The following is a 26,397-nucleotide window of genomic DNA, read 5'->3' as shown; positions in this document are numbered from 1 at the left end:
ATGGTGGTAAAGAGCCACATATTCAGACCCAACCTGAGTTTGGGGGTTTGAATTCCAACTCCACACCTAAACCACTGTGTGATCATGGGCATATTGCTTTCTTCTTTTGTGCCTTAATTTATTTTTCTATAAATTAATGATAATTATAATAATTTCCTTATTAATGTTATGAAGATCAAATTAGTTACTTTAGGCTAAACACTTAGAACAGTACTGAGAACATATCTACTCTATAATTCAGTGGTTCTCAACTTCGGTGACACATTAGAATCACCTGGGGAGCTTGATGCCCAGGCAGCACACCTGACCAATGAAATATGACTCTCTGGGGGATGGGGCCCAGTAGTGGGAGTCATTAAAAGTCCTCAAGTGATTCTGATGTGCAGCCAGACTTGGGAACTGCTGGCATAAATGTAGGCTGTAATTATCCTGCTGACCAGATTATAAACTTCCTGAGGGCAGGCAGTATATTACCTCTCTTTGTACACTCCCCATGAGAGCATTCTGCTCAATGACTTATTTGTAACTAATCATCATTAATGCTTATCAATTCAGGAAAACGTGTTGATGATTCTTTAGATGTGTAAAGACCTTGCAGTACTGCAGAGGTGCTGATTTTAAGCATTAGTTATTCTTTTCCTCATTTATTCATTTACACATGCTACATAGTTTTGAATCTTGATATACTGTGCTGAACACTGCAGACATATATTGTATGATTTGAAAATGCACTCCATGATCTGAGGAGTTTGTAATCTAGTGTATGATGGGGAACATGAAAAATACAGACAGAATTGTAATGAAAGGAAAATTAACCGTGTTTAAGTGTGATGTTGCAATTGGGAATACCTAGCTGGAGCATGCAGCATGTTTTTTAGGAAGTGCTCTTAGGATCAGAAGCTCCCTGTGCAGAGGAGTGGGGGAGAGAGTGGCACAGCAAAGCACAATGGGGCAGGAGAAGTCGTTAAATTGCAACGCACTCTCAACAAGTCAACCCCACAAGGAGCTGCTCTCCACAGTTGGCTCAAGGTGGGCTGAAAGGGGTCAGGGTTTTGTTTCTCTTTGTTGATCAGTACTTGGATGGAGCTGCTGGAAGAAGTTGATGTGATCCCCAAATGGAGCTGACAGCTCAGAGTGTCTTCTGGTAGAGCTGCCAGCTGCCAGGGGATACATTCTTCATTCCTAAAGGAGGGTTTGGGTGGAGTACCACAACTTCCACCACATTCAGTAACAGAGATTAACAACAACAAAAGCTAACTGACTCAAAAATAAAGAGATCACATTTATTTAGGTTGAGAGAGAAAAGCCAGTGGTGAACTGGGGACTGCTTTCTGAAGTGGATGGCATTGCAATTTGATGTTTAAAAACAGTTAAGATTTCAAGAGACTGAGATGAGGTGCAGAATATTCCAGGTAAAGGAAAAAAGGAAAAAAATAGAGGTAAAGGAAGGGAAATATGAAGCTTAGATTTCTTCAGAAGCTTGTGAGTCTAGCAGACAAGGATAAGCAGTTTAGGCTTAATTTGGCTGCCATTGAGGAATGGGGAGAAAAACGTACCAATTTGCTTTAGAACGATTATTCTTGTAGCAATTTGGAGAAATGAGAGGGGTCAATGTTTGAAATCAGGCAGATTGGGGAGCAAGCTAATGCAACTGTCACCAAGAATCAGTAAGGAGGAAACACCTAAGACAGGCGGGAAGGCAGAGAACTGCAAACTGGGTGGATTCGAGATGCAGTAGATGTGGAACTGACAAGTTGTGAGCTGACTAAATATGTGTGTGTAAGACGGAATGGGGAGTCAGTAGGTAGGAGATAGAGTGAAAAAAGGTGTAATGACAGAGAAGAGGGCTCAGATTAGAAAAGAAGGAGACAAGTGTGACCAAGGTTTTGCACAGAGCATTGGGAGTACAGGAAGGTACTGATTTAGACCCTCTGATCTTGTATTGCTCTTTGGTGCTTTCTTGACAACATCAGGTCATTTTCTCCTGGCAATCAAGGAAAGTACCTCAGTGGTCTGAGCCCAGTCATGTTAGAACACTGTCCTAGATGGTGCTAAGTAAAATCATGAAATAACCAATGTTTGTTCTCACTTTCTAGCCATCTTTTTCATGCCCTCATAATATTTCTCCTGCCTTCATCTTCCCTTTTTTCTCTCAAAACTGGTTTCTCCAATGACCTGTCATCTACTTCTGAAGTATCTGTAGTTGTAGAATTAAACTCTGTAAGTCCTTTTGTTTTTTCATCTTCATCCAAGGACTTTTTTAAAAAATTGCTTTTAGAGGTAGAGGAAGGGAGAGAGGAAGGGAGAGAGTGAAATATTGATGTGATGCGAGAGAGAAGCATCAATTGGTCACCTTCTGTATATGCCTGGATGGGAGATCGTATGTGCTCAGACTGGGGATCAAACACACAACCTTTTGATTATGGGGCAATGCTCCAACCAACTAAGCCACAGCAGTGAGGGCTCTAGTCTTTTTAAATGAATTTCAGTGAAATTATTTTGAGCAAGGGGGCTTCTGAGTCCCTGAAAATCGTTACGTGTAAGGTCACTCTTAGTGATTTAATTTTGAGGGCCTGCATTTTCAGGATTTGGACAGAATGGAAAAGTAAGTCATACTTGTAGCTTCTTAACATTGGAAGGAGGTCCTAGAATGTTGCAAACACTGTCTTACAGGAAGTCAACTGTGGGACTTAGTATGCTTTAATATTGTTATAATTTATTTTTTCTCCTTTCACAGAAATAAAATGGATGAACTAATCATCCTGTAATTTGTCATAATGAAAGAACTTTTCCTACTTTATCTTAATGTCTATGGTGTTTCATTTAAGAAGAGTATAAATGAGCCCTATTTCAGAATGAAATGGGCTGTAATATCATTAGTTCCCAACCAGTCACTTTGTGAAGTCACAGAACTCTTTCTTTCCATTCTGAAACTCAGAAGAAAATAATTGAGGTATAGACACTTGAGAGTGTCTATTTTATTGCTTCACAAGGAAATTTCAATTTAGTGTTTATCCAGTTATAGTCTCCAAATATTTCTCGAAGGAAGATAAATCAAGCTTGTTGGGAAATTTCTAGCCTTATATCATCCAGTCCTATTGCTTGAACTACCTTGTTTGACATTGTCAGTCTGAGCACTCCCCTGGCTGTGATTAGAACTCAACCTTGGTTTCATTGGCAACTCACTCTTCTTGCTTGTTTCTGTCTTTCTCTCAATTTCGCTCATTCCCCTCCAGCCACCTCCCTCTCTTTTTCCCTCTCATTTCTTTTAACTTGCAGACTCCATGCAGGTCTTTGAAATGATTTATATTTCATTCTAAGTCATTAGTGTGTCTTTCCAAGTAGCCAATCTTCCTTCTTTGTTGGTTAATGTTTACAAGAACCCTCTTGGAGTAATGACTCACTGTGATAATTTATCACTCACCTGCCACCAGTATCAGCAGTGAGTTTATATATTCGAGACTTTACCCTTCTCTGTGTCTTTAAAACAAATTCTGTTCTCTGAGCATTGAATATGATTCTATACCTGATCTATGGAAAACACAAACCACTTTCTTATTTATTAACAAAGATAGAGGTGTGCCCCACTTCTCTGTTTTGCTGCAAGAATTGTTCTTTAATCTAAAGACCAAGAAAGTATAAACAAGTCTTATTTAAGTTCCTTTAAAGATGTTTATTAGTGCTTATATTAGAAGTCACAAAAGGTTAATAAATAGCTATTCTTTTAAAGAACTAGCTCACACAAGTACTTTTCTCATCTATCTTTATGCCTAATAAGTTAAAATAAAATCTACTTTCTTTGCCCAGTAACATAGTCAAGATGCTATGAAACTCTGCTGAATTTGAATTCTGCATATTACGGGATGATGTTAGAGAAAGCCTTCTCCAAATGACTTCAGCCCAAGCCTCACAGTAACAAGGGGGAGAGGGGAGTGCTTTGGTACTTGTGCAGGTGATGAATTGTACCTGGCCAGGCTTCTGAATTTTGGAGCTGAAGGGAGCCAGGAAGGCAAGTTTCTTCAATCTTCCCTTATTTTATGGAAAGAAGAATGTCATCCTAACTAAAGTGATCAGGCAACTGAAAATCTGAGTTAAGTGACTTCACCAAAATCATTAGGAGGGGTCTGCAGTACATGTTCTCTCCAAACGCTCATAACTGTTTCCTTCATTAGTGTATCTAGAGAACCTAAAATAATGCGTCATACCTGAAAGGCCTGTGGATGAATGGAGGAGCACAGCCAAGGGAAAGAGGGAACTTAGAACAGCAGTTGCCTTCCACACAAGGCAGCATTGCTTCACCTAATTTTGCTTGTTTTTGTTTTGTGTTTTGTTTCCTGAGAGTCAGTATATGAGAATGGTCAAGTACATAAATTCTGAAGCCAGACTGTTCAAATTTCTGTTGTGTGATCTTCAGCAAATAGCTTTCTTCACTGTGCCTCAACTTTCCTGTAACATAGATAATAGAAACATAGAAGATTTCTGTGAGGATTGAATGAGTTAAATCATGTAAAAGACTTAAATCATACCTCGTATACAGAAAACATTCAATATCTGTTAGCTTTTATAGTGGGAATGGACAGCCAGTGGGATAACTCACAGGATCCCTCCCATGAGACAGGGTGGCATTGGCCAGGGGCCTCTTACACAACGCAGAGTTTGAAGACTTGCACCTTTGCTTCTCTCTTCTCTCATATTCCATTTTAAACCTCAGTTTTCTGCAACCACACATTTAACAGAAGCCTTGCTGAAATCTTGCAACCAGTGTGAACACAGTCATATAACCTAGAGTTTGAAAATGAGGCAGCAAGATGCACAGGAAACATTATGGGCTTTAATGCCACCCAAACCCTGTGCTGAAACTGGCTCAACCGCTCATTGGCTGAAGGTCTTGGCAAAATTATTTAAACTCTTCTAATCTTAGTTTTTTCATCTATGAATTGGATAAAAATACTTCTTGTATTATATAAAAGATTAAGTAATATAGTATACATATTTAAAGTGCCAGAAGTGGTAAATTGTTCATCTTTTTGATAATTATTATAGTTAGAAAAACCCAGGGTCCAAGGGGTTGGCAAGAAAAAAAATGCAAATTATCATTTAAAGATACCACTATTTTATTTGCTTGTTTCTTCAGAAAGTCGAGATAGACAGGTTTTTAGGTAAGAAGTGCCATGGCAGTATTTTGTCTCAGGAGCAATACCTTTGTTCTTGGAACTTTCAGTCCCTCATTCATGAGCTGCTTGTTAAAATGATTCCATGTCTTTAGAGACATCTCTGATTCCAAAGGCTCAGTCTAACCACGCTGCTTTCAGAAGGTTTTCAGTGCTTAAAAAAGGGAGGAGGAAGGGAAGAAGGGAGGGGAAGAAAAGGAAAGACAAGAAAAGATGAAAGCGTGGGAAGAACTAGACATAATGAGTATCAAGGACAATTTGAACTTATTTTCTCTTCTATTTGGAACTTGTTCATTATGAAACTTTTCATCTGACTTTAGTGATGGAAATATGGCTGTCATCAATTTCTGTGGTCTTCTAAGAGATTTTTTTTTAGTCAGAATTGGCCATGTTAGCCTAGGATAACAAACAATTCCAGAATCTCAGGACTTAAACCAACAACAAAAAAAGTTATTTCTCATTCATGTGGTAGTTCCACTATTGATTGGATAAGTATTTTGCCACACCTCATCTTCACTCAGGGACATAGACCAAAATAGCCTCCACCATTTGAAACGTGCTAGTTGCCATGAGAGGGGGAAAGATAGCAAATTATGATTGGGCCCTTACTGCATTCTGAGGCTAAAGGAACCTAGCCCTGGCATTTTTTACTTTGAAGTCAAAGCAAATTTTTACTATCTCTCTATCTTACAAAAAAAGTTACCTAGGCACCTGGGAGCAGCAATGAGCCAAATACTTGATTTTAGGCATTATTGTGATTCCCATATTTTGTGGTTCTCCTCATTTGCCCACGTGGTGCTGCATTTCTCTGCCCACTTGAATTAGCCAAGATTATATAATTTGCTTTGGCTAGTGAAGCTGCAAGATGTAATCGTGTGCAATTTCTAATATTCTTTCCTTTTGTCAGAGTAACCCAGATGCTCGGTCTAGGTCTCTGAGTGAAGACACAGCGGAGCAGAGCCCCTGCCCACTTCAGATGGACAAGTAGTATGAGCGAGAAATAATACATTTATTTTATATCATTGATATTTGAAAGTTGTTTGTTACTACCTATCCTGGCCCATTCTGATTCAGATGGGGAACGCATTAGAGTGAATTTCCAAAAGTCAAAGAATTGTTTTCTTTTGCTTATGTAGATTTAGATATGCTCAAAGTTAAAGAGCCTGGGGCCTTTTTTTTTTTTTCTTTTACTATCTATCTATCATAGGGAGAAGAAATTACCTAGGTACCTTGGATTGGTGCATTTGACTAGTAGTTGTGGAGCTGGTGTTAGTGGGTAGTCCTATTTGGTAGCAAGAAGTCTGTTTAATTATAGCTTTAGGGTAGGGCTGGGTTATCAACTTCTTTTCTACTAAAAACAAACATCATTTAGTGATCCATTACAAATATATCTGATCTAATGACAGTGATTTGGAAACTATATAATGTTCTTAAAGTGCTGAATTTTTGTTTTCTTTTTAGTTGATTTAAATGAGTTTACTGGGCACTTGCATTTATAAAAGGAAAAATTTTAATTTCTTACATTAGTTCTATAGAAATCAATGAAAAAGGAGGGTACCATTCACGAGTGGGGATAACAATAGGTTTGTAATCCAAGTGGATGGTTTGTGGACCTCAGGAATTTCCATGCTCTGCTGGTCCTGAAAATGAGGCAGAGAACATTATGAACTCAGGTACAGATCCTGCTACTGATTCATTAAGTAGCTTGGGCAACGCACTTTATCACTTTGGATCTCAGCTTCCTTATCTTTAAAATGGGGATAATAATACTGGCATAAGTCATGGGGGTGTTGTGTGGAGAAACTAATTAATGATTGTAAAATGCTTTGAAAGTGCGAAGTGTTGTATAATTGTTAGGTGCTATTATTAAGAAGTATTATTAGTGTGTTGTGTTTAATTTTCATTAGAGCTTCTCTCTGCTTTGAAGTCAGCATCCTCGTGGATTGTGGGGTAGGGATAAGTTTACAGATGTGCTGTTCTACTCCCTTTTTTGCCTGGAGAAAATATTCCATAGCTAGGGTAATTATTATTATGAAGACTATCTCTTCAAGATAAAAAGATAGGAAATGATCTTCCTTTTAAAAAATGGAAATTGCTTGAACTTTAAAAGTATCAATCCTTTAAAACCTTGTGCAGCCCTGTGTTTCAATAAAGTCTAACAACATGCAAAATTTGAAACTTCAGGCATTTCCTGCTTCAGCATAACATAGGAGATGTTCTTGCTCAGATAACTTTAAATTAGCTTAACCAGCTCTTGCCAATTTTTCCATAGTGCTTGCTTCGAGAATGAAAATAAGAGAGGTATCCTCCCCAGGAGAGAAATGATGATCTGTGGCTGTGTTTTGCATTTTTAAAAAGTTAAAACCCCAACTCAAATTAATTTTCATTTGCTTTATAGGATCTCTGTTGGGAAATATATTTCTAGGTACATAAAAACAAGTTATTTTTTGAAGGTCAACTATACACCTGCATATAGATGACTACTTGGTACAGTTAAATACCACTAACTTGGAGGCAAAAAACTTTGACCTTGGAAAGCTCTCTTATTAGTTGTGTGTGTTTTGAAAAAATAAGTTACTATCTGCTTTAGTTTCATATATTGGTGCATGTGTAATTTGATTTCTGCTTACCTAACAGGGCTCTGGAAGGGGTCAAAGAAAGTAAAATCTTTGAAAAATGTTTTACAAGTAAAATTAACTATTTAAATAGTATTATTTAACATTTTAAACTATCTTATATTTAATTTGTTCTTGAGTTAACAAGCCTATAAATGTATTTTCATGAATAATAAAGATGTTAGAAACTCAAATAAGCTTGTCACTTTCTAAAGTCCATGTCTTTAGTCTTAAATCCTATAGATAATAAGATGAGAAAAGTTGATATGTACTTTCTGAGTTGTCCACTAAGTAGCTGAAAGGGGTATCTGAGTGTGTAGTTTAGGCCATTGGCTTTGCTTTGCTACTATTGCACATTGTTTTGTTTTTAATTTTGAATACAGACCTGTACAACATTACATTTTAAAATCACTGCAAACTGTGAATATAGGAGAGGCTTCTTGTTTAGTGTGCAAAAAATAACACTCTTACCAAAGAAATCAAAAGTTTAAGTCCAAGTCACAAAAAGAGTTCTTAGAATTTAATCTTATTCTATTTTCAGAAATTTCTGAGACACTAGAAGTTTTTAGAGCCTCACCTTCTAGAATCAGAAAACTCAAATACTTAGGCTATCATTATTTTCCCCTAAACACTTCACTTCTTATGATGATGTAAAACTGCACAAAAATAACAAATCCTACAATCCATTAATTTACTATCTTAAGAGTGCTGACTTCATGAAATGACAACCAGTATACCAGACCTGTGTATCCACTCACAGATGCCAAGAAGAGGGTAATGGCAAAATTTTTAAGGTTTGCCCCATTGATTTTAGGCCCCTTGGCACACTTTCTAGAATGAATGCTCTCGTGTGTTACTCAGCTCCCCTGTTCAGAACTGAGACAACAAAGGGAGTGCTGTCTGCTAAGGACTCACTGCTAAGACCCTGGACTTGACTTCTGCTGAAGGAAGCTGCCACCTCTATGGTCATACTTGCCTCACTGGGGCTATCTCACATCCAGTGACTATTACTATGGATGGTACAAAGTCACAGCTCCTTGCCTTGATGGGGAACATCTATGAAGAGCTATCTTTATTTATTTTTTAAAATTTTTTAAATTTTTTTAATTTTTTGGTTTTTCAATTACATTTGTCCCATTTTCCCCCCATTTCTCTCCCCCACCCAGCCCACCCCTTCTCCCACAATCATATCCCTCCCTGTTGTCTGTGTCCATGAGCCATTTATACACGTTCTTTGACTACACCCTTCCCTTACTTATCCCCCTTCTCTCCCTCCCCTGTCCCACCTATTGACTGCTATTCTGCTCTTTGTTCTATTTAGTTATTTTGTTTCTGTTGTTCTTTAGTTTCCTGTATTAGGTGATATCATCGGTATTTTTCTTTCTTTGCCTGGCTTATTTCACTAAGCATAATTCTCTCTAGTTCCATACATGTTGTTGTAAATGACAGGAGTTCCTTCTTTCTTTCTGCTACATAGTATTCCATTGTGTAAATATACCACAGTTTTTTGATCCACTCATCTACAGATGGGCACTTAGGTTGTTTCCAGCACTTAGCTATTGTAAACAGTACTGCAATGAACATAGGGGTGCATACGTTCTTTTGAATTAGTGTTTTAGGATTCTTCGGGTATAATCCTAGCAGTGGAATCACTGGTTCAAAAGACAGTTCCATTTTTAGTTTTTTGAGGTAATTCCAGCAACAAGAAAAATAAGTACCTAGGAGTAAACTTAACCAAAGAGATAAAAGACCTGTACTCTGAAAATTACATAACATTGAAGAAAGAAATTAAGGAAGAAATAAATAAATGGAAGCAAATACCATGTTCTTGGATGGGAAGAATCAACATCATCAAAATGGTCATACTACCCAAAGCAATTTACAGAATCAATGCAATCCCTATTAAAATACCAATGACATATTTCACAAACCTAGAACAAACACTCCAAAAATTCACATGGAACCAAAAAAGACCCTTAATAGCAAAAACAATCTTGAGACAGAAGAACACAGCAGGAAAAATCACAACACCAGATATCAAACAATACTACAAAGCCACTGTGATCAAAGCAGTCTGGTACTGGCATAAGAACAGACATATAGATCAGTGGAACAGAATAGAGAGTCCGGAAATAAACCCAGGCCTCTATGGTCAACTAATATTTGATAAAGGAGAAAGGAACATAAAATGGAGTGAGAAGAGCCTCTTTAACAAATGGTGCTGGGAGAACTGGATAGAGATTCGCAAAAAAATGAAACTAGACCACCAAATTACACCACACATGAGAGTAAACTCAAGATGGATCAAAGACTTAAATGTAAGCCATGACACCATAAAAGTCCTAGAGGAAAACAGGCAGGAAAATTTCAGGTATCTCGTGTAGCAATATCTTCACGAATACATCTCCTAAGGCAAGAGAAATAAAGGAAAAAATAAACAAATGGGATTACATCAAACTAAAGAGTTTCTGCTCAGCAAAAGAAAACATCAGCAAGATGAAAAGGAAACCAACCATAAGGGAAAACATATTTGCCAATGACATCACAGACAGGGGACTAATTTCCAAAATATATAAAGAACTTATATGACTCAACATCAAGAAAACGAACAACCCAATTAAAAAATGGGCAAAGGACCTGAACAAACACTTCTCCGAAGAGGACATACAGAAGGTCCATAGACACATGAAAAAATGCTCAACATCACTAGCCATCAGAGAGATACAAATAAAAACCACAACGAGATACCATTTTACACCTGTCAGAATGGCCATCATCAACAAATCAACAAACAACAAGTGCTGGCGAGGATGTGGAGAAACGGGAACCCTACTGCACTGTTGGTGGGAATGCAGACTGGTATGAAGAGCTATCTTAATGCCAGAGCTTCCAGTAGGATTGGCTGAGGCCTCTGTTACAACTGAATTGCAATTTAGTTTCTTTTCTCAACCAATCTCCAGGTTATCAGACAAATATCTAGGGTCAGTCCCCAACAATACACATTCAAGGAAGTGCTAGGTATGCTATAGGAAAAAGCCTAAAGAATTGTAGACCCTAGCTAGTATGTACTGACAGGAACTGGGAGAGAATGTGTGGAACTAGCCAGAAAATGATGGATCAAAGTAGCTGGAATATAAAGTTGAATGAGAAAAAAGTTTATTGACATGGGAGGACTCTCTTATGATAAAGACTTTAATACCCTAGTTAACATATTGCTAGGATGGCTCTTGGAAACTTGGGAAAAATCATGGCCTACAGAATGAAAAATAGAAATGTCAGAATTGCTGTGGTGGACAGTGGATGAAGGAATGAAAAACTCAGAGAAGTTGGCTTGCTAGATTCCATATACATAAGGCTGGAAACCAAACCAGATGGCTATATTGTGTAGGATTACCTAGAGGATGCTCCATTTACCAAAGTGATAATGAAATCACTAGTGAGGGGAGCACCATGATCTCTGAGAAGCCCAGAGGTAACTATTTTCTGTTGCCAAGGCTGACTAAAAAGATGCTGTTACAGAACTGGACTTTAATAGCAAAGTGGATGATGATGGATATAAGTCTGGCCCCTGCAAAAACCAGATAAATCCTGGTGAGTGACAGAGTACTACCACAAACTCAATCAAGCTCTAAGTACAGTGTTTGCATCCATTGATCTGGAAAATGCATTCTTTCCCACCCTTATCAGGGAAGAGGAACAGAGAAGCTCCTTGTATTCAACTGTAACAATTTATGTCTTGCCCCAGGGCTATGCTCTCTGTCTTGTTTTCTCAAGGGACCTGGACTGTCTGGATGTTCTGCTGAATATCACATTGGCCTATTCTTTGATGGCACATTTTTATCAGATTGGTGTGCAGTAAGCGGCAAAACTTTGTAAAGCATGTTTGACTCAGAGGGTAGGAGATAATCCTTATGGAAATTCAGGGGCCCTCCACATTAGTAAAATTTTTAGGAGTCTGAGGTATTTTGGGAAATCTGTACCACCTGGATATCCCCTTGAGGAATGAATCCTTTATTCCCTCAGTTGCTTAAAGTATTGAGTACTGATAATTCAAAACTAATTTCCTTTATGGAACTTGAACTCTGTTGAAAGTAACTGTCGCACCAAAGCGGTGGCCCCTCCCTAGGAGCCATTTAATGACTGGTTGATGGAGAAGCACAAACAGGCCAGCCCCATTGCCTTGATGGGTCTGATTCTAGAGGGCCATCCCAGGTTCAGAGGTTCCATCTGAGGTCTCTGTTGTAATTCACTGTAGTTAAATGCAGTTTTGCTCTTCTAATTCCTTTATAGCCATTGTGTCTGAGATAACTCCCCAGTAAACTTCTTGCACACAAATTTCTGTCTCAGAGTCTGTTTTGGGGGAAGCTGAACTTAGGACCAGTCCCCAAAATAAAAATATAATTTAATTTAAAAACACTTATATTTTAGTGTCTACTTATTTATTTTGCTTTTTTTTAGTATTTGTTTATTTTACTTGATAAATTCTCACAAGTAGCACACCCCCAAACATTCCCAACCATTTTTGTACATGTTTTGATTCTTAAAACCTATGTCTTTTATTCTATTTTATTCAACAATTCAAGGGTGCCAGCTATGTGTTAGGTACTGTGCCAAGCATTCTAGATTTAATGGCAAATAATACCTGCCCTGATGATTGAATGGGAAAAATAAATGAACAGGCAATTAAGAGTAAATACACTATGAGCAATAGATCATGCTGTGGAAGCCTAGAGGTGGGACGTTTAGTTCTAATTATTGAACTGGGTAACAAAAAGAGAAATCTATAAGGTTTTCTGAAAAAGAGTCTGATATGAGCATTCAGGATGAGTAGAAATTATTTAGGTAAAGAAAAAAATAATATTTTCAAAGAGTGGGAAAAATGTGAAATAAGAAGGTTTGAACTTAAGAAAGCACTTTCATAGATCCAGGCCAGTGGCTGTGCTAGAGATTAATTTGAGAGGTACAGAGAACTGTTGGCATTCACTGAATGATTCCAGGCAGGGGAGTTATATCGTCAGATTTTCACTTTGGAGTTCTACTCTAATCTAGTAGAAGTATGGAGAATAGAATAGAGTGGAAACCAGTTAGTAGATCCTTGCAGCACTATAGAAGAAATGATAGCTGAAACTACTGTAGTGACACAGGAGATAGAGAAAATGTGAAAAAGAAAAAAGTGAATTCCTTAGATAAAAAGGAAGTTATATCAATAGAACTGGATGATGAGTTGATAAGGGAATATAGAGAGATTAGAGGTGCCCCCAAGTATCTATCTGGGTTGGGTAGATACCATTTACAAAATAAGTGGTGGATGTGGGTAATGGTGGTACATGTGAATGTGTTTGTATGTATTGGGGGAGATGTAGAAAGGGTGAGATCTGATGACTTGCATTTTGATATTTCCTTCACAAACTTTGATATATCTACCCAAAGACAATTAGATATGTGGATAGAAAGATCTGGGCTTAGGATACAACATCATATCACAGTAGTAGACATGGGATGATGTCATCCTAGGAGTACATGTAGGTTGAGAGGAAAATGGAGCATAATTGTCTCTAGCAAAGATAGTGACAAGAGCTGTCTGTGTTCATCATCCACCCTGAAGGAATCTTGAGTCACAAGACACTATTTAGAATGGTCTCTTATTTAGAGTGAATAATACAAGGTTTCTTAATCTTTCCTGATAGTCCTAATGGTAATTTTTTAACTTTAACTAAGTTTGCTATCTTCTCATTTAGTGGTACGTATAGACTAGAATTACACATTAGATTTATATTTATTAGACAATATATTTGTTGTCATCATATTTGTCAAGACCAGACAGAACTAAGAAGGCTTCCTATATGGCATATGCTCCCAGGAAAATATGAGCACCACTTGTGACTTTTCTAAAGTACGTGACCCAAGGGCAGTTCCTGTGTGTTGTAAAAAAGTTATGTATTAAAAAGAAAAAAACCCAGTGTAATCCTTATACAAAGCAGCATGATAGGACATATGTTTAAGATGTTGTCAGTTTTGCATGCCAGAGCATTTGAGTAAGAAATGCATTTAATTATTTTACCCCTTAAAGAATGCTTTTACCTCTCCATTAAGTGAACCATATTTTAAACAAAAATTGAAGTCATGCAAACGTAATCCAAAACACCCCACACAGTCTTTTGATTTATTAGAATTAGTGATTGTACTTTATTACTTGAAAACAAAACTTTGTTTAAATCTTAAAAGCAGATGACACACAATTATATTTAATAATGAGACATTTTCATGCATTGCAGTCTTTGTTTATTATTATTTGGGGGAAAGTTAAGTGATTTTTAACTTTTTTTTTTTTTTTACCTGAAGCAAATATATAATTTTTGTGTAGAATATTTCAGTTGCATGTAATCTGTAGAAAGGTGATTTTTCTAAATCTTGAGTGACTAATTTTAGCTTTTCTCCCTGACTCCCTCTCTCCAAGTCATAAGAAGGGGTAATGAGTTCATAGATACTGGAAGAGTCATACTACAAAGATGTGCTATAAATTAGCTTTGGAGTCTGGGTGTTCTCCCTCTAATCAAGCCCCTTTTCTTTTCATCCTAAAGAATACCAGCCCATCTTTTTATTTCCTGGTCAATATTACATTTACAATATTCAGCTCTAAAACACTAAGGTTTATTTTCATTTTTCTGTCTCAGAGAGACACAATACAAATCAACCAGAGCATTAGTTCTTATCAGCTCCAATTATGTGCCAAGTTCCATCTATACTTATTAACCCTTTTAAGATTCGCAATAACCCTGAATTGGCACTACTATTATCGCCCCTTTACAGATGAGAAAATGGAGGCAGGGGAAGGAATCTTGGCACTTTGGCCCTACATCCCATCCTCTTAGCTATAATGATATCCTGTCTTTCAATAGTGTGAGCTTTTTAAACAACCTGAGGTATTTGATGTGCTGGAGAATGCAACTGGAGGATTTGGGCAAGAAAAGAGGGAAAAAAAGGAGAAAAATTTTTAGGTGTTTGAGATTTGTAATCTAAAAAGCCCAAGAATATCTATACCAATTACTAAAACTTAGGCTTTAATAAGAGAAGTTAAAAAAAAAGTGGGTGTTTTTTTGCTGTTGTTGTTTGTTTTTTAAATTTTGTTTGCTTAAATGTGTTGCATAGTAGGGGAAGATAATTCTGACTGGCTAAACTTCTTGTGGCTTTAAGAAGTAGGCCCCGGAGACTCAAAGATCAAATTGCAGTGAATGACAATTAACAATTGTTTTCTAAAAATTCATGTAACCCAACAATGATTTAGGCCTCCCAAACAACATAAATTTTATATTCAGATTATTTCTATTAAAATACTTTTCCCCGAGATTATCAAACTCTTTCATAGTAGGGTTTTAATTAGTTGACTCCAACCTGCATGTCTAAGGTGTGAATAGATATATTCCCATTGTCAAAAAAGTAAATTCATTTAGGTATTTATAAAACTTTCAAAAAGACAGGCAAACAAATTTAAATCTAAAAGAATAGTGTTATCTACATTAAAAAGAGTTGCATACTATATAATCTCTATGAAGTATGTTTGGGACATACTTTCAAGGAGATGGTTTACCGATCTTTAGTTTAAACATTTCCTCTTACATATACCATATTTTTCACTCCATAAGATGCACTTTTTTTCCCCCCAAAAGTGGGGGGAAAATATCTGTGTTTTATGGAGCAGATATTGCATCACAGACCATGATGTGTATTACCTGACCTGTCAGCAGTGGTGACAGCTGTTAGAAGAGGAAGCAGTTGACCCATGCAAAACCCTTGGGGATGCTTAAATGTCCCACTGTTCTGCTGAATCTCAGGGCTTCTGGTCAGTATGAAGATAGCGAAGAAAGTGATATCAGTGATTGTGAGCAGCTGAGCTTCATAAATTCTGGCACTAGCGATGGTGAGTTCTTGGGGTTCCCAGAAAACTAGAAGAGCACTTGAAACTTAAAGTCTCTCCTCATTTGTTAATTAGAGTGATGATGGTTCTTAATACTGCTGTTGACTGCTGTTCACTTTACATGGTTGAAATATTATTTTGTTATATTTTATTAAATATTTTAGTACATCATTTGGTTCAGAATATGTTTTTTCTTGTTTTCCTCCTCTAAACCTAGGTATGTCTTATGGTCAGGTGTGTCTTATAGTGTGAAAAATACAGTATATCATTTACATTTACCCACTTAACAAGAATTTAATTCACTATGAAAACACTTATTGGGTCCTCCATGTGTGGCCCCCCCCCCATATTATGATTGATAGTATCTCAAAACTAACTTGCTATTTTTGATTTGTGATATTCCTTATTTAGTTTGAAAAACAAGAAGGCTATAAATAATTAAAAATGTTTAGTGTCTGACCTAGAGATTTTTTTTTAAGAAGGTAGTAAACAAAAATAAATAATTTAGAGTTTTTTGAAAGCAGAGTTTTTTCTAACTCCAAAAAATTGTATTCTAAGAATGACCTTTTGGAAAATATTTTAATGTGAACTAAATCAAGAAAAATATTTTGGGAAAAATAATCTCAAAGTTTTTGACTTTATTAATCATAATTTTATTTATTAATCATTAATTAATTCTTGATTAATAATTATCTTGATTATTACCATTTCTGCGTATATTGAGATTTCTCATTTACCTGATAGAAATTACACTTTTAATTGTGTTAGTTTCCCATGGCTTCTGTAACAAATCACCACATAAGTAAACTTATTTGCAACTATCTTAATGCAAGACATTTAATTTAAAGGTTGAGGTATCATAATAGCTCCCAAAATGCCCTCCCCTGACCATAACCATTTTTCTCCTATTTCAGTCTATTTATACCTACTGGGTTAATATTCTTGAAGCATTACCTTGGTCATCTAATTTTCCTGCACACATATATTTTTTTACTCATTATATCTGAGTTAAATGCAAATTCTTCAGCCTGCCTTGGCCTGGCCCTAATCTATTTCTTCAGCTTTATTTCTCATGTCTTCCTACCCTGATCCTTGGATTCTAGAAACTTCTCTGTTCAAAGCTCTCTCAATGTGCCACTTATTTTCCTATCTCTAAGTCTTTGCATCTTCTTTCTTGACATGCCTTTTCCACCTTGCCTTTCAAGTCTACTCTGAAGAGACGCACACACAAAGCAATCAGAGGATTCATTCTTATCAAGCTATGATTATGTGCAGAGTTCCGTGTTTATTTTTTAACTTTTTAAGATTCATGATAACCCTGTGTGTTGTCACTATTATTATCCCCCATTGCCATATGAGAAAATGGAGGCAGCAGAAAGTTAAGTAACTTGTCCAAGTTCTCGTGGCTAGATACCCTTCTGAAATGTGGCCTAAAGTTAGACTTATTTCTCTCACACTGATAAGTAATGTCTGTAACATTACTAGCTTGAGTTGTGAACAAGTCATCCTTTTGGAAGATGGACATTTAATGGACAGGAACTATGCCTTGTCTATTGTTATATTTCCTTATGGCGTTTTCCACAGAGTAGGCATTTAATAAATATTTCTCAAGTGAATATTTTAAATGTCAAAACTTGAAATATAATTTGCCATTTTTACATTGACTTGTATATCCTTTTCCATATGTTGCTCTGATCACATATTGCTGATGAACCTTGTGACTTTAAAAATTTAAATCAACGCATTTTTATTATTGATCTTTTCTTTCTTGAAAAGTAAGTTTATTATATTTTAACCTCAACTATCTATGTTAAATGGATAGAGAGAGAAAGAGAGAGCAGGAATGGAAGTGAGAGAGAGACACAGAGAAAACAGAATTTTAAGCTTCTCAATTGTGGCAAATATAATGTCTTCTTATAGTCTCTTGGTTTAGGGCATGCCTTGTGAATATTTTTCATGCCTAACATTTGGCTCTCCTTTTGTTATGCCCCCTTCCAATTGGGGTTTCAAATTTATTTTCATATATGGTCCCATCAGCAGAATTGTTCAGGGAATTGGGTAAACCAGGACTTCCTGAGGGTGTTTTACATAACATGTCTATAAGGCTACAGTATTGTGAGACACGGGTCATAGCAGAGTCTATAGGAGAAGCCTTTGGTTTTTAATATTGGAAGCCCTTCCCTCACCCTCCCTGAGATACTCAAAATAAAGATAGCATTGTTATTAAAGTAAAATCCCTAGAACTATTCTCTCTTCAGGCTGAAATCCTGTGTTTGCCTGAGACTAACCGCTCTGGACAGAAAGTGATGGCCTTGAGGCTTAATTTTTATAAGGAAGAGAATAAAATGTTTAGACCCATGTAGCCCCTGACACTCAATCTTCTTTACCTCCTTGTCGTCTGCAAGGAAATTTTTGCTTTAGTTTTTTCTCCAAGGCAGAATTCTGGAGTTTACATTTTAGTCAACAATCCCCTGATGGAATACTTACTGAGTGCAAAGCGTGACGAGGACAAGGAGGTGAACATGCATCTTCTTTATACTTGTCTGAAGAAAAAAAAAAAAAAAGAAAAGAAAAGAAACTACAGGAACTCCTAAAGAGAGTGTTAAAAATGCAAATATCTGAGTTGTGCAATCACTGGGGTTACTTCTGTGTTTTTAGGGTCAGGCACCAGTGCAGGCAAGTGGGCGTTGTGGTGACGTCAGGCTTCTATGGTTGTTCTTTCACATGTTATTACTTGGAGCAAGTCACAGAGTGCTTTTCTTCAGCTTGTCATAGTCTAGGTCAGGGGTTCTTCACTAAATCCACTAGGAAAGAGCCAGATCTGTACCTGGAAAGTATAAAAATGCTCCTTTTTACAGCTTTACAAAGAAACAGAGGCATTAACTATGCTCACAGTGTATAAAGCTCATTGATGCTCAATTCTCTATGTTCAGAAATAATATCCTATCAGAATAGTGTCCAGAAATGAGAGGGCCTCCTTTATAATGCTAAAAAAAAAAAAAAAAAAAAAAAAGCTTACCTACAATTGTTAATTGTGCTGACAATCAATTATTTTTATTAATAGATTATAACAGTTATTTTCTGGTTAATGGACTTATCATTAAAACAGACATCAGACTTTATTTCAATCTTTTGATCAGTCCTTTATTTTGACCAGTAATTTATTCAGGTATGCAACTTCCTTATTATATTGTAGTCTTTATTTAGGTTGAAGTCTTGCATGACAGCTATTACACATATGGTAAATGTTAACCATTGGATGCAAGCATCCTTTGAAAAAGCTAGACAATGAAAAAAAGTCAAGAGTATAAAATTAATTCTCATGTAATACTGGAATAAGAAAAATGTAAGGATGTGATGAAAAATGATAATAAATGCTGAGTTTTCCCTGATGATAGGAGATTTGACAGAATATAAAAATTTAAGAACATGTTAATAAACTAAATAAGTCTAATATTCTTAGAAAAATGGAAGTTGATTTATGTCTTACTTTACTGCATCTATTAATTTTTAAATACTGCACAATTTGTTTTCCAGGTTTATTTATTTTCATGTGTACTAGATGTAATTCTATTATTATAATACACAGAGCTTTTCATCTATAAGTAAGAATTCTATTAAAATGTCATTTAAAATAAATAAAATGTCATTTTAATGTGATAATGAATAGAAAAGGAATTTAACTCCATTTTATTTTTCATGATAAGGCCAGAAATATTTGGGAGTAAGGTTGATATGGGGAATAGGTGATTTTTCTCCTCTGTCATTTAATCTGCAAAATTGAAATTAAATGAAATCTTTAAATATATATCTATTCATTCCCATAAATGCTTTCAGAGGATATAATTATTATTTCCTGAAACTATACAGTTCTCCCCATTTCACCCATAGTACTCCCCTATTTCCTACCCCAAAGGGCAGTTTGAACTCTCTTTAACTTGACCTCTTTAGACCACTCCTTCCCAAATAAATAAAATCAAAATATATTTGGAGCCTTATTGTCTAAAGCTAAGCACACCTCTAGTAGATAGCTTGATAGTGAGGGGGTAGTAAAGATGAAGTAAAAAGATTATGGATATAAAAGAATACTTTTCTCTTGTGCAAGTCATTTAATCTAGAATTAACAAAGGATTAAAAGATTCAGTTGTGTTCTCTCTCTCCCTCTGTCTCTCTCTCTCCCCCGCCCTCCCTCCTTTTCTCCATCTTCTTCTTTTTCTCCTTGTTTCACTGGGGCCAAGGCAGCTTTAAAACTTACACCACTGTATCCCTTCTGGGGCTTTGGGGGAAACACCTGTGATGTTGAGATAAGCAAGGCACAGGGATCCTGGAAAGCCAAATGGGTGCCTTGTAGCAGAGAGTGAATGATGCATGGAGATTTTGTTTTGATCCATCACCAGGCTGATTAGATGCCCAGGCTTCTTAATATTCATGCAGTCTGCACCTGTGCTCAAATGTTTCTTTTTGTTATATATTTTTCAAAAAAAAAAAAAAAAGAAAAAGGAAGATAGCTACAAAAGGTTCTAGACCTTTTTAGGGTGTTGTACTTTACACCTACAAACACTTTTTGAGCACCTTCTAGCTGTAAGGAACTGTACCCTGTGTCAGAGATTCAAAAACTCATAAAATATGGTTCCCACTCTATTTGGGGAAGATCAAACAGATCAATTATAGGTAAGGGAAAGAAAACCCAGAGGAAGAAAACACTGAGACTGATGGAGTCTGCTCAAGTAAAGTCCCTGAACAGTAGGAAATGAAAACACATATGAGACTGGAATTATAGATCAGAAAAGAAGCCCAGTAGCCAAGGTGTAGAATAATGGTAGTAGATAAGAAATAATAGATTCACTGAGTTGAGATGCCTTTTCATTCTCTACAAATAAGATGTGATTTGTTAATGTAACTCACCTATTGGAAAATGAAAAACTGGAGAGAAGCAGCAGGAGGAGAGATGATATGAAAGAGTAGTGTGGGAAGAGAAGGATGTTCTGAAGGTTTTCATTGAACACCAGCACAGCTTCCTTTCTAGATTGGTTTAAATGTTTAGATTACCTTGACTTGGGTATTTCTTGGAGTCAACTCTATTGGTATATCTTCGTTTCTCTAGCTTTAGGAAGATATTATAGTCACTTTTAAACATTGCTGTTCAGATACCAGTTAGTGTTCTAGTTGAACACTAAGATATATAAATCCTGTACAAATTGATAATCCCACCAAAGTCATTGATTTATTATAGTTCAACTGTCTAATTGGAAGTTATGTTGAAAAGAAGACTGAGTAAAATATTAAAGTGAACACTGAAGGGAAAAATTACATCTGAGGCTTGTAAGCTGTCACCTTGCTCAGCATCTCTGTCTTCCTCAGTAGCCCGAAGGCCTGACATGACTCCTGTGGAGCTTTACATGTACAGTCTTTTTCTTTCTTTGTGACTTGCCAATTCCCTATTGTTCATGTTGTACTACAGCAATAATCTTTGTCATTTTTGGATAGCTGTCCAGGTGGCTGCTGTCACATGGCAGCAATTTTTAGATATTCCTCAAACCTGCTGAAATGATGTGCAGTTTTCCAATGGCATGAATTTTTTTCAAGTTTTATCTCCTTGGTAGAAGAGAAATTTGCTGTTGTCTTTGACAGTTGGACAAGGAGAGACTGCGGTCTCATTTCCCCCTCAGTATTTTCTACCTTGGCAGCATCATGAATAAGCAACATTTTAGGTGGTTGACTTCCAAAAAATGTTTCTTGTCAGGCTCCTGTCGGGATTTTAGAAGTCAGGGAAAAACTTTCAATTGTGATTTTTAAATCTTGTTTTTGAAGTCTGAATTATTATTTTTTTCCTTAAAGTTCATTCCCCCTCCCCCCATAACCTAAATCTGGGGAGAAAAGGCAGCCCGATTCCTTTTTGTGTTTAGTTTGATATGGAGAATATCCTCCCTGTCAGTGGTACCTCTACATTGATGGTTTCTACCAATAGAATTTTTTAATGGAATTTTTTTCTGCTACTTTAATTATTATTGTTGTATTTCAAATTGAATTCTATCAAGAGTCAATGTCTAAATATCATTTCGCTGATAATTTTTAAGACACCATGTTTTAAAAAACTACATTGCATTTCATACATACAAACATAGCATAAAATAAGAGAAAGTAGAAAAGTGAATATCCTCCTTGTCATGTAAACCTTTCTTTCCATCTTCTCTACTTGTTACTCAGTTCCCAAAACTGTTAGAAGGAAAGGAGGAAAATAACTTGAAAAATAAATTAGATATTTGAGAATTAGTCTCAAAACTAACAGAATTAAGTAAAAGTCTTTAAAACACCCCTGAAATCTTTCTCTGCTTCTTTCTTTCCTACTTCAAGCTATAACTTTCAATGGTTCTTGCTGGACACTCCAATCTGGGCCACTTTGAAGTTATATCTCTACAGATTTATACAGAGGGAGCTCAACATAGTTGTTGAAAGCATGATCTTAGAAGACTGCCAGGCCACAAACCTGATTCTGTCGGGATTTGCGTGACTTTAAACAGTTTCTTACCCTCTCATTTTCCCAGTTTCCTCATCTGTATAATGGGCAATATAAAAATAGTAGTCACACCATCAGAATGCTGTATGGATTAAATGAGTGAATGTATGTAAAGTACTTTGATCAGCAGCACATAGTAGGCATTATATATGTGATTAATAAAGAACAACATACATACTTAACTTACATCCACCCTCATATTTTGGTAATGGGTCACGGGTCATTTCATCTGCCAGTGGTATGCATAGTTTTAACCTTGGCAGCAAGAGATTTGCTCACTTGCTTTCAACTAAGTCCCCTGGGTTTCCTGACCGTTGTGAAAGAATTAATCAGTGTAAGCTGTTTGCATTTTAGTAGAGTTGTAAGGTAATCTCATCCCCTTTATCCTGTTGTGAGTAAAATTACAATTATTTTTAATAGAATTCATCTTTTAAAAGAGTTAGTACAGCATTAAGATCCAAGTATCTTCTCCTTGAACTCAGCTCATTCCATGCCCCATTTTATATAAATCAATCAATTCTTGTCTGCTCTACATTGTTTATTATTATTTATCCAACTATCTTAGAAGGTCCTAGAAAGTTAATTCCTGTGACTAGGGGAATTCCTTTAGTCAGTAGCCTTCCAATGAACTATAACCAGACAGGACTGTGTTTTCATTCAGCTGCAATCAAAATACATTTACATAGCCCAGTGAGGATTTCCCCACCATTTTCCTCCTTTGGAAGCTGATTACAGAATAGCTATCATTCAATAAAAAGTCTAAAGTCTAAAGAATCCTTGTCTAATTCTCTTGCAGTTCACAGCCCTTTAGTTAACCACAGCTGTACACCATTAAAAGTAGGAGTTACTGAGCTATCACTCAAATACCCTCTTCACTCAAGTTCTTAAGTTTGAGGATTGCTTCAGTATTGGGAATGATACATCAGGATTTACAGAGTGTTGCTCAAGTCAGTCAGGGGGGATCACCTTTTTCCATAATCTCAGAGTAGCATACTTTCTGTCAGTCTCCCAAATAATTATACCACAAGTTGGATTGTAAATAGTTCTCAGCTACCCATCCCTTTTCTTTCATTCCACCTCTAGGCTCTAGCAGGGATTTAATATTTTTTTCCTGTGTATATGTTGTTGACTTCTTTATTACTTGTGGATCCCTCTTCAGAATATATTAAATGCATAAGATATATTAAATTACAAAGAAGCTAATTATACAGAAATATAAGATATATTAAATTACAAAGAAGCTAATTATACAGAAATATATTTCTACTTAGGGAGAAGAAATTATATAGAAAGGAAGCTAATTATATAGAAATATATTTATCACAATTTAAAAATAAATTTGTGAAATAGTAATTTATGTGTCTTTATATTAACAGATTAAAAATAAGAGCTGACAGCAGGTCTAAAAATTACTATATAATTCCTGAGTAGAGGTGGATGTATATAATATGCTGGGATCTCTGTATCAACTGGAATAAAATTTGTTTGTGATTTTTTTACTGTTGACGAAGTCATAGTTCTTCCTGGAACCACTTTGATTTATTCCCTGCATTCGCAAGTGAAGGAAATGTAAGTTTCAGTCAGGCTCTTAAAAATAAGGATTTTTTTTCCCATTCAAGTTCATGAACTCTTAAGTCCATGGGGATACAGAGATTTGCCCCCCTTGAGTAGGAGTGGCTGGTGGTGGGGTGAAAGCATGCCCAGAGCTAGAGGGCCTGTAGCACCTCCATCATCTCCATCATCCTTCCAAATGCACCAAAGTAAATAAAATATTAAGAAGAAATAATGAAGTCTTAGGTTAAATGTGAATTAAGTTATCTTTAGAAAACATAAATATTTTTACTATTGCATGACACGAAACCCAAATAAAACTTGCATGTTTTTCATAGGCCTGCAACTTAACACAGTCCCCTAGCTCTCCTTTCAAAGCACTGTTGCTGCCCTCTGCCACATCCCCCTCCACCTGTTCTCCTATATAAAAATCGGGAGCCCTCACTGGGTTAAAGCAAAAAATAAATGAGTAAATTTAACTACAGTCTTTTAAAATTCCTGTGAAATCCGTGCTGAGAACATGGTTGCTGACTGGTTAACTGTTACAAGGTGGTCACATTGGTACGCTGTGAACCTGAAGCATTTACACAATTCAAAGCTCACAATGCAACAACACACACCCAGTATTTATTTATTTTACTAGCATGTGTGGCACTGGCATTTTGTAGAAACCTTTACAAATTCATGATTTAGTTAGTCCATTTGAATTAAGATAGTCTTGAAGAACTTCGGTAGCATTCACAAATTAAATTTTTGTAAATAAAGTAAGATGTTCAAATATTTCATATTACTTTATAACATAACATTTCATAATTGCCTTTCCTAAAAGGAAATGGAAAAAGAGCAGGAACTTTAATTTAATGGTGACAGTGAGTTAATAAGTTACACTGCTTTTTCTCATATTAGATAGCAGTGTAGCTTAGGTTGCTCACATGCCCTTTGGCCCGTGCACCCAGAGATGAAATGTCTTCCCTGGTGTCTGTGTGTCCTTGGTTCACAGCTGTAGCCTCAGTTTCTGCCACAGTGCCTGACACCTGGTGTTCTTTAAATATTTGTTGAATGAATCTATGAGTGACTAAATGGACCAACAGATAGTATCTAAATGTGTGGATGGGTGGAATTAAACAAACAAACAGAAAAACCCCACAAGCCTCAATCCCTCATCTGTGACACGGGAATAATAGATACTACCTGTCTAATGAGATTGTTGTGAGAATAAAAAGCAATATGAGTTACTTAGTAGATAGCATGTAAGTGCAAAATAAATTATAACTTTAATAAAATATAACCCCAGTTATTTTAAATAACTATTTTTTGCCAGCTATTAAAATTGTACTCTTGTGACTCTAAGAAACAGAACTGAATTTGGATTGTAGTTTTGTATTTTTTGTGCCTAGAAATGATGCTTCATCATGAGGCAAATGTTTTCTTTTCAGGACTGAGAGTCTGATACAGGTGCTCAACAACTGTTAGCAGTAATGGAAGAATCTAAATACTGCAGTATTTCAGCTAGAAAGCTGTGATCAGTACATGTGAGTGCTGATCTTCAGAAGCCCATTTCAGAGCTCTTTTTCTATCTTGTAATGGTTTAGTTGTCTTTTCTTGGTAATTCATTTAAATAAAAATTTGGATCCATCTTCATAGTTTTCAAAAGTTACTTTTATAACTTAGCATTTTAATAACATTTTATATTTACAGATTATTACAGAATAAATTTTGTCCCACTATCTCACCCCAGTGTAGATTTAGTAGTATGTTCTTATTATTGCAATTTTCCAAAATTCTCTAGATAAATGTCTTTAAGAGTTAGAGCTGTTTTCTTTACGTTTATATATCAAATACACAGTGAATGAACTATAGCAATGACACATTTAAAATTAATGTTTATGTGACAGAGCATTGAGGCTGTTCATAGGCTGCATATACAACATGATGATATTTTTATCTCCTTGCCTGATTTTTGGCTTTAGAGGCAGAATTGTGTCACTTTGGTGTTCACATATTAAAATACAATGGTAAAACCAGATGCCATTTGTGTGTATGTGAATATAGAGTGAGTGACCAAAGGCAAACAACACAAAAACAAATAAACAAACAAAAAACAAAAGCAGGATGGGGACAGGTAGAAAGCCTTAGAAGGAGGCAGAGAAAGATAAAGGGCCAACCTGATGACTTAAAAATACTATGTTCTGATAATAATTTTATACTCATGTATGGAGCCAAAACATATTTTCACAGGGATAATTATTATTTTTAAATACTCCTTGTTAGTGATAAATAGCTTCATTAAAAAATAAAACCCAGCTTTTTGAAACCATTTTACCCTCTAATGATATTTTGTCAATTAAAAAATTTCCTTCACTGTAAGATTAAATATAACTATACAGCTCTTTGAAAACTAAAGTACATTATCTAGGTGCTTCTTTTTTTTTAAATTTAATGATAATTAGCTATACTTATTGAACATAACTAAGACATGAATTTAACATGAGTGATGAATTTGTCATTTTCTCTGAATGAATATTTTCTTGGAATTAGTCTTTTTATTTTCTGATATTTCATTTTAACATCTACAGTTTTTCCTATATTATAAATATTTTCTTCTCTATATCTGGTTTAAGGAATAAA

General features: G+C 35.9%; 1 pseudogene; it reads left to right on the top strand.

Moving 5' to 3' along the window:
- Positions 1-946: 946 nt before the first annotated feature.
- LOC150003180 (tubulin alpha-1C chain pseudogene) overlaps positions 947-26,397 on the top strand; it is a 46,158-nt pseudogene continuing 20,707 nt past the window's right edge.

Source organism: Furipterus horrens, unplaced genomic scaffold (assembly GCF_987537825.1).
Source record: "Furipterus horrens unplaced genomic scaffold, mFurHor1.1.pri manual_scaffold_8, whole genome shotgun sequence".
Lineage (NCBI taxonomy): Eukaryota > Metazoa > Chordata > Mammalia > Chiroptera > Furipteridae > Furipterus > Furipterus horrens.
Note: the sequence above shows the minus strand (reverse complement) of the source record. Positions and strands in the feature narration are given on the sequence as shown.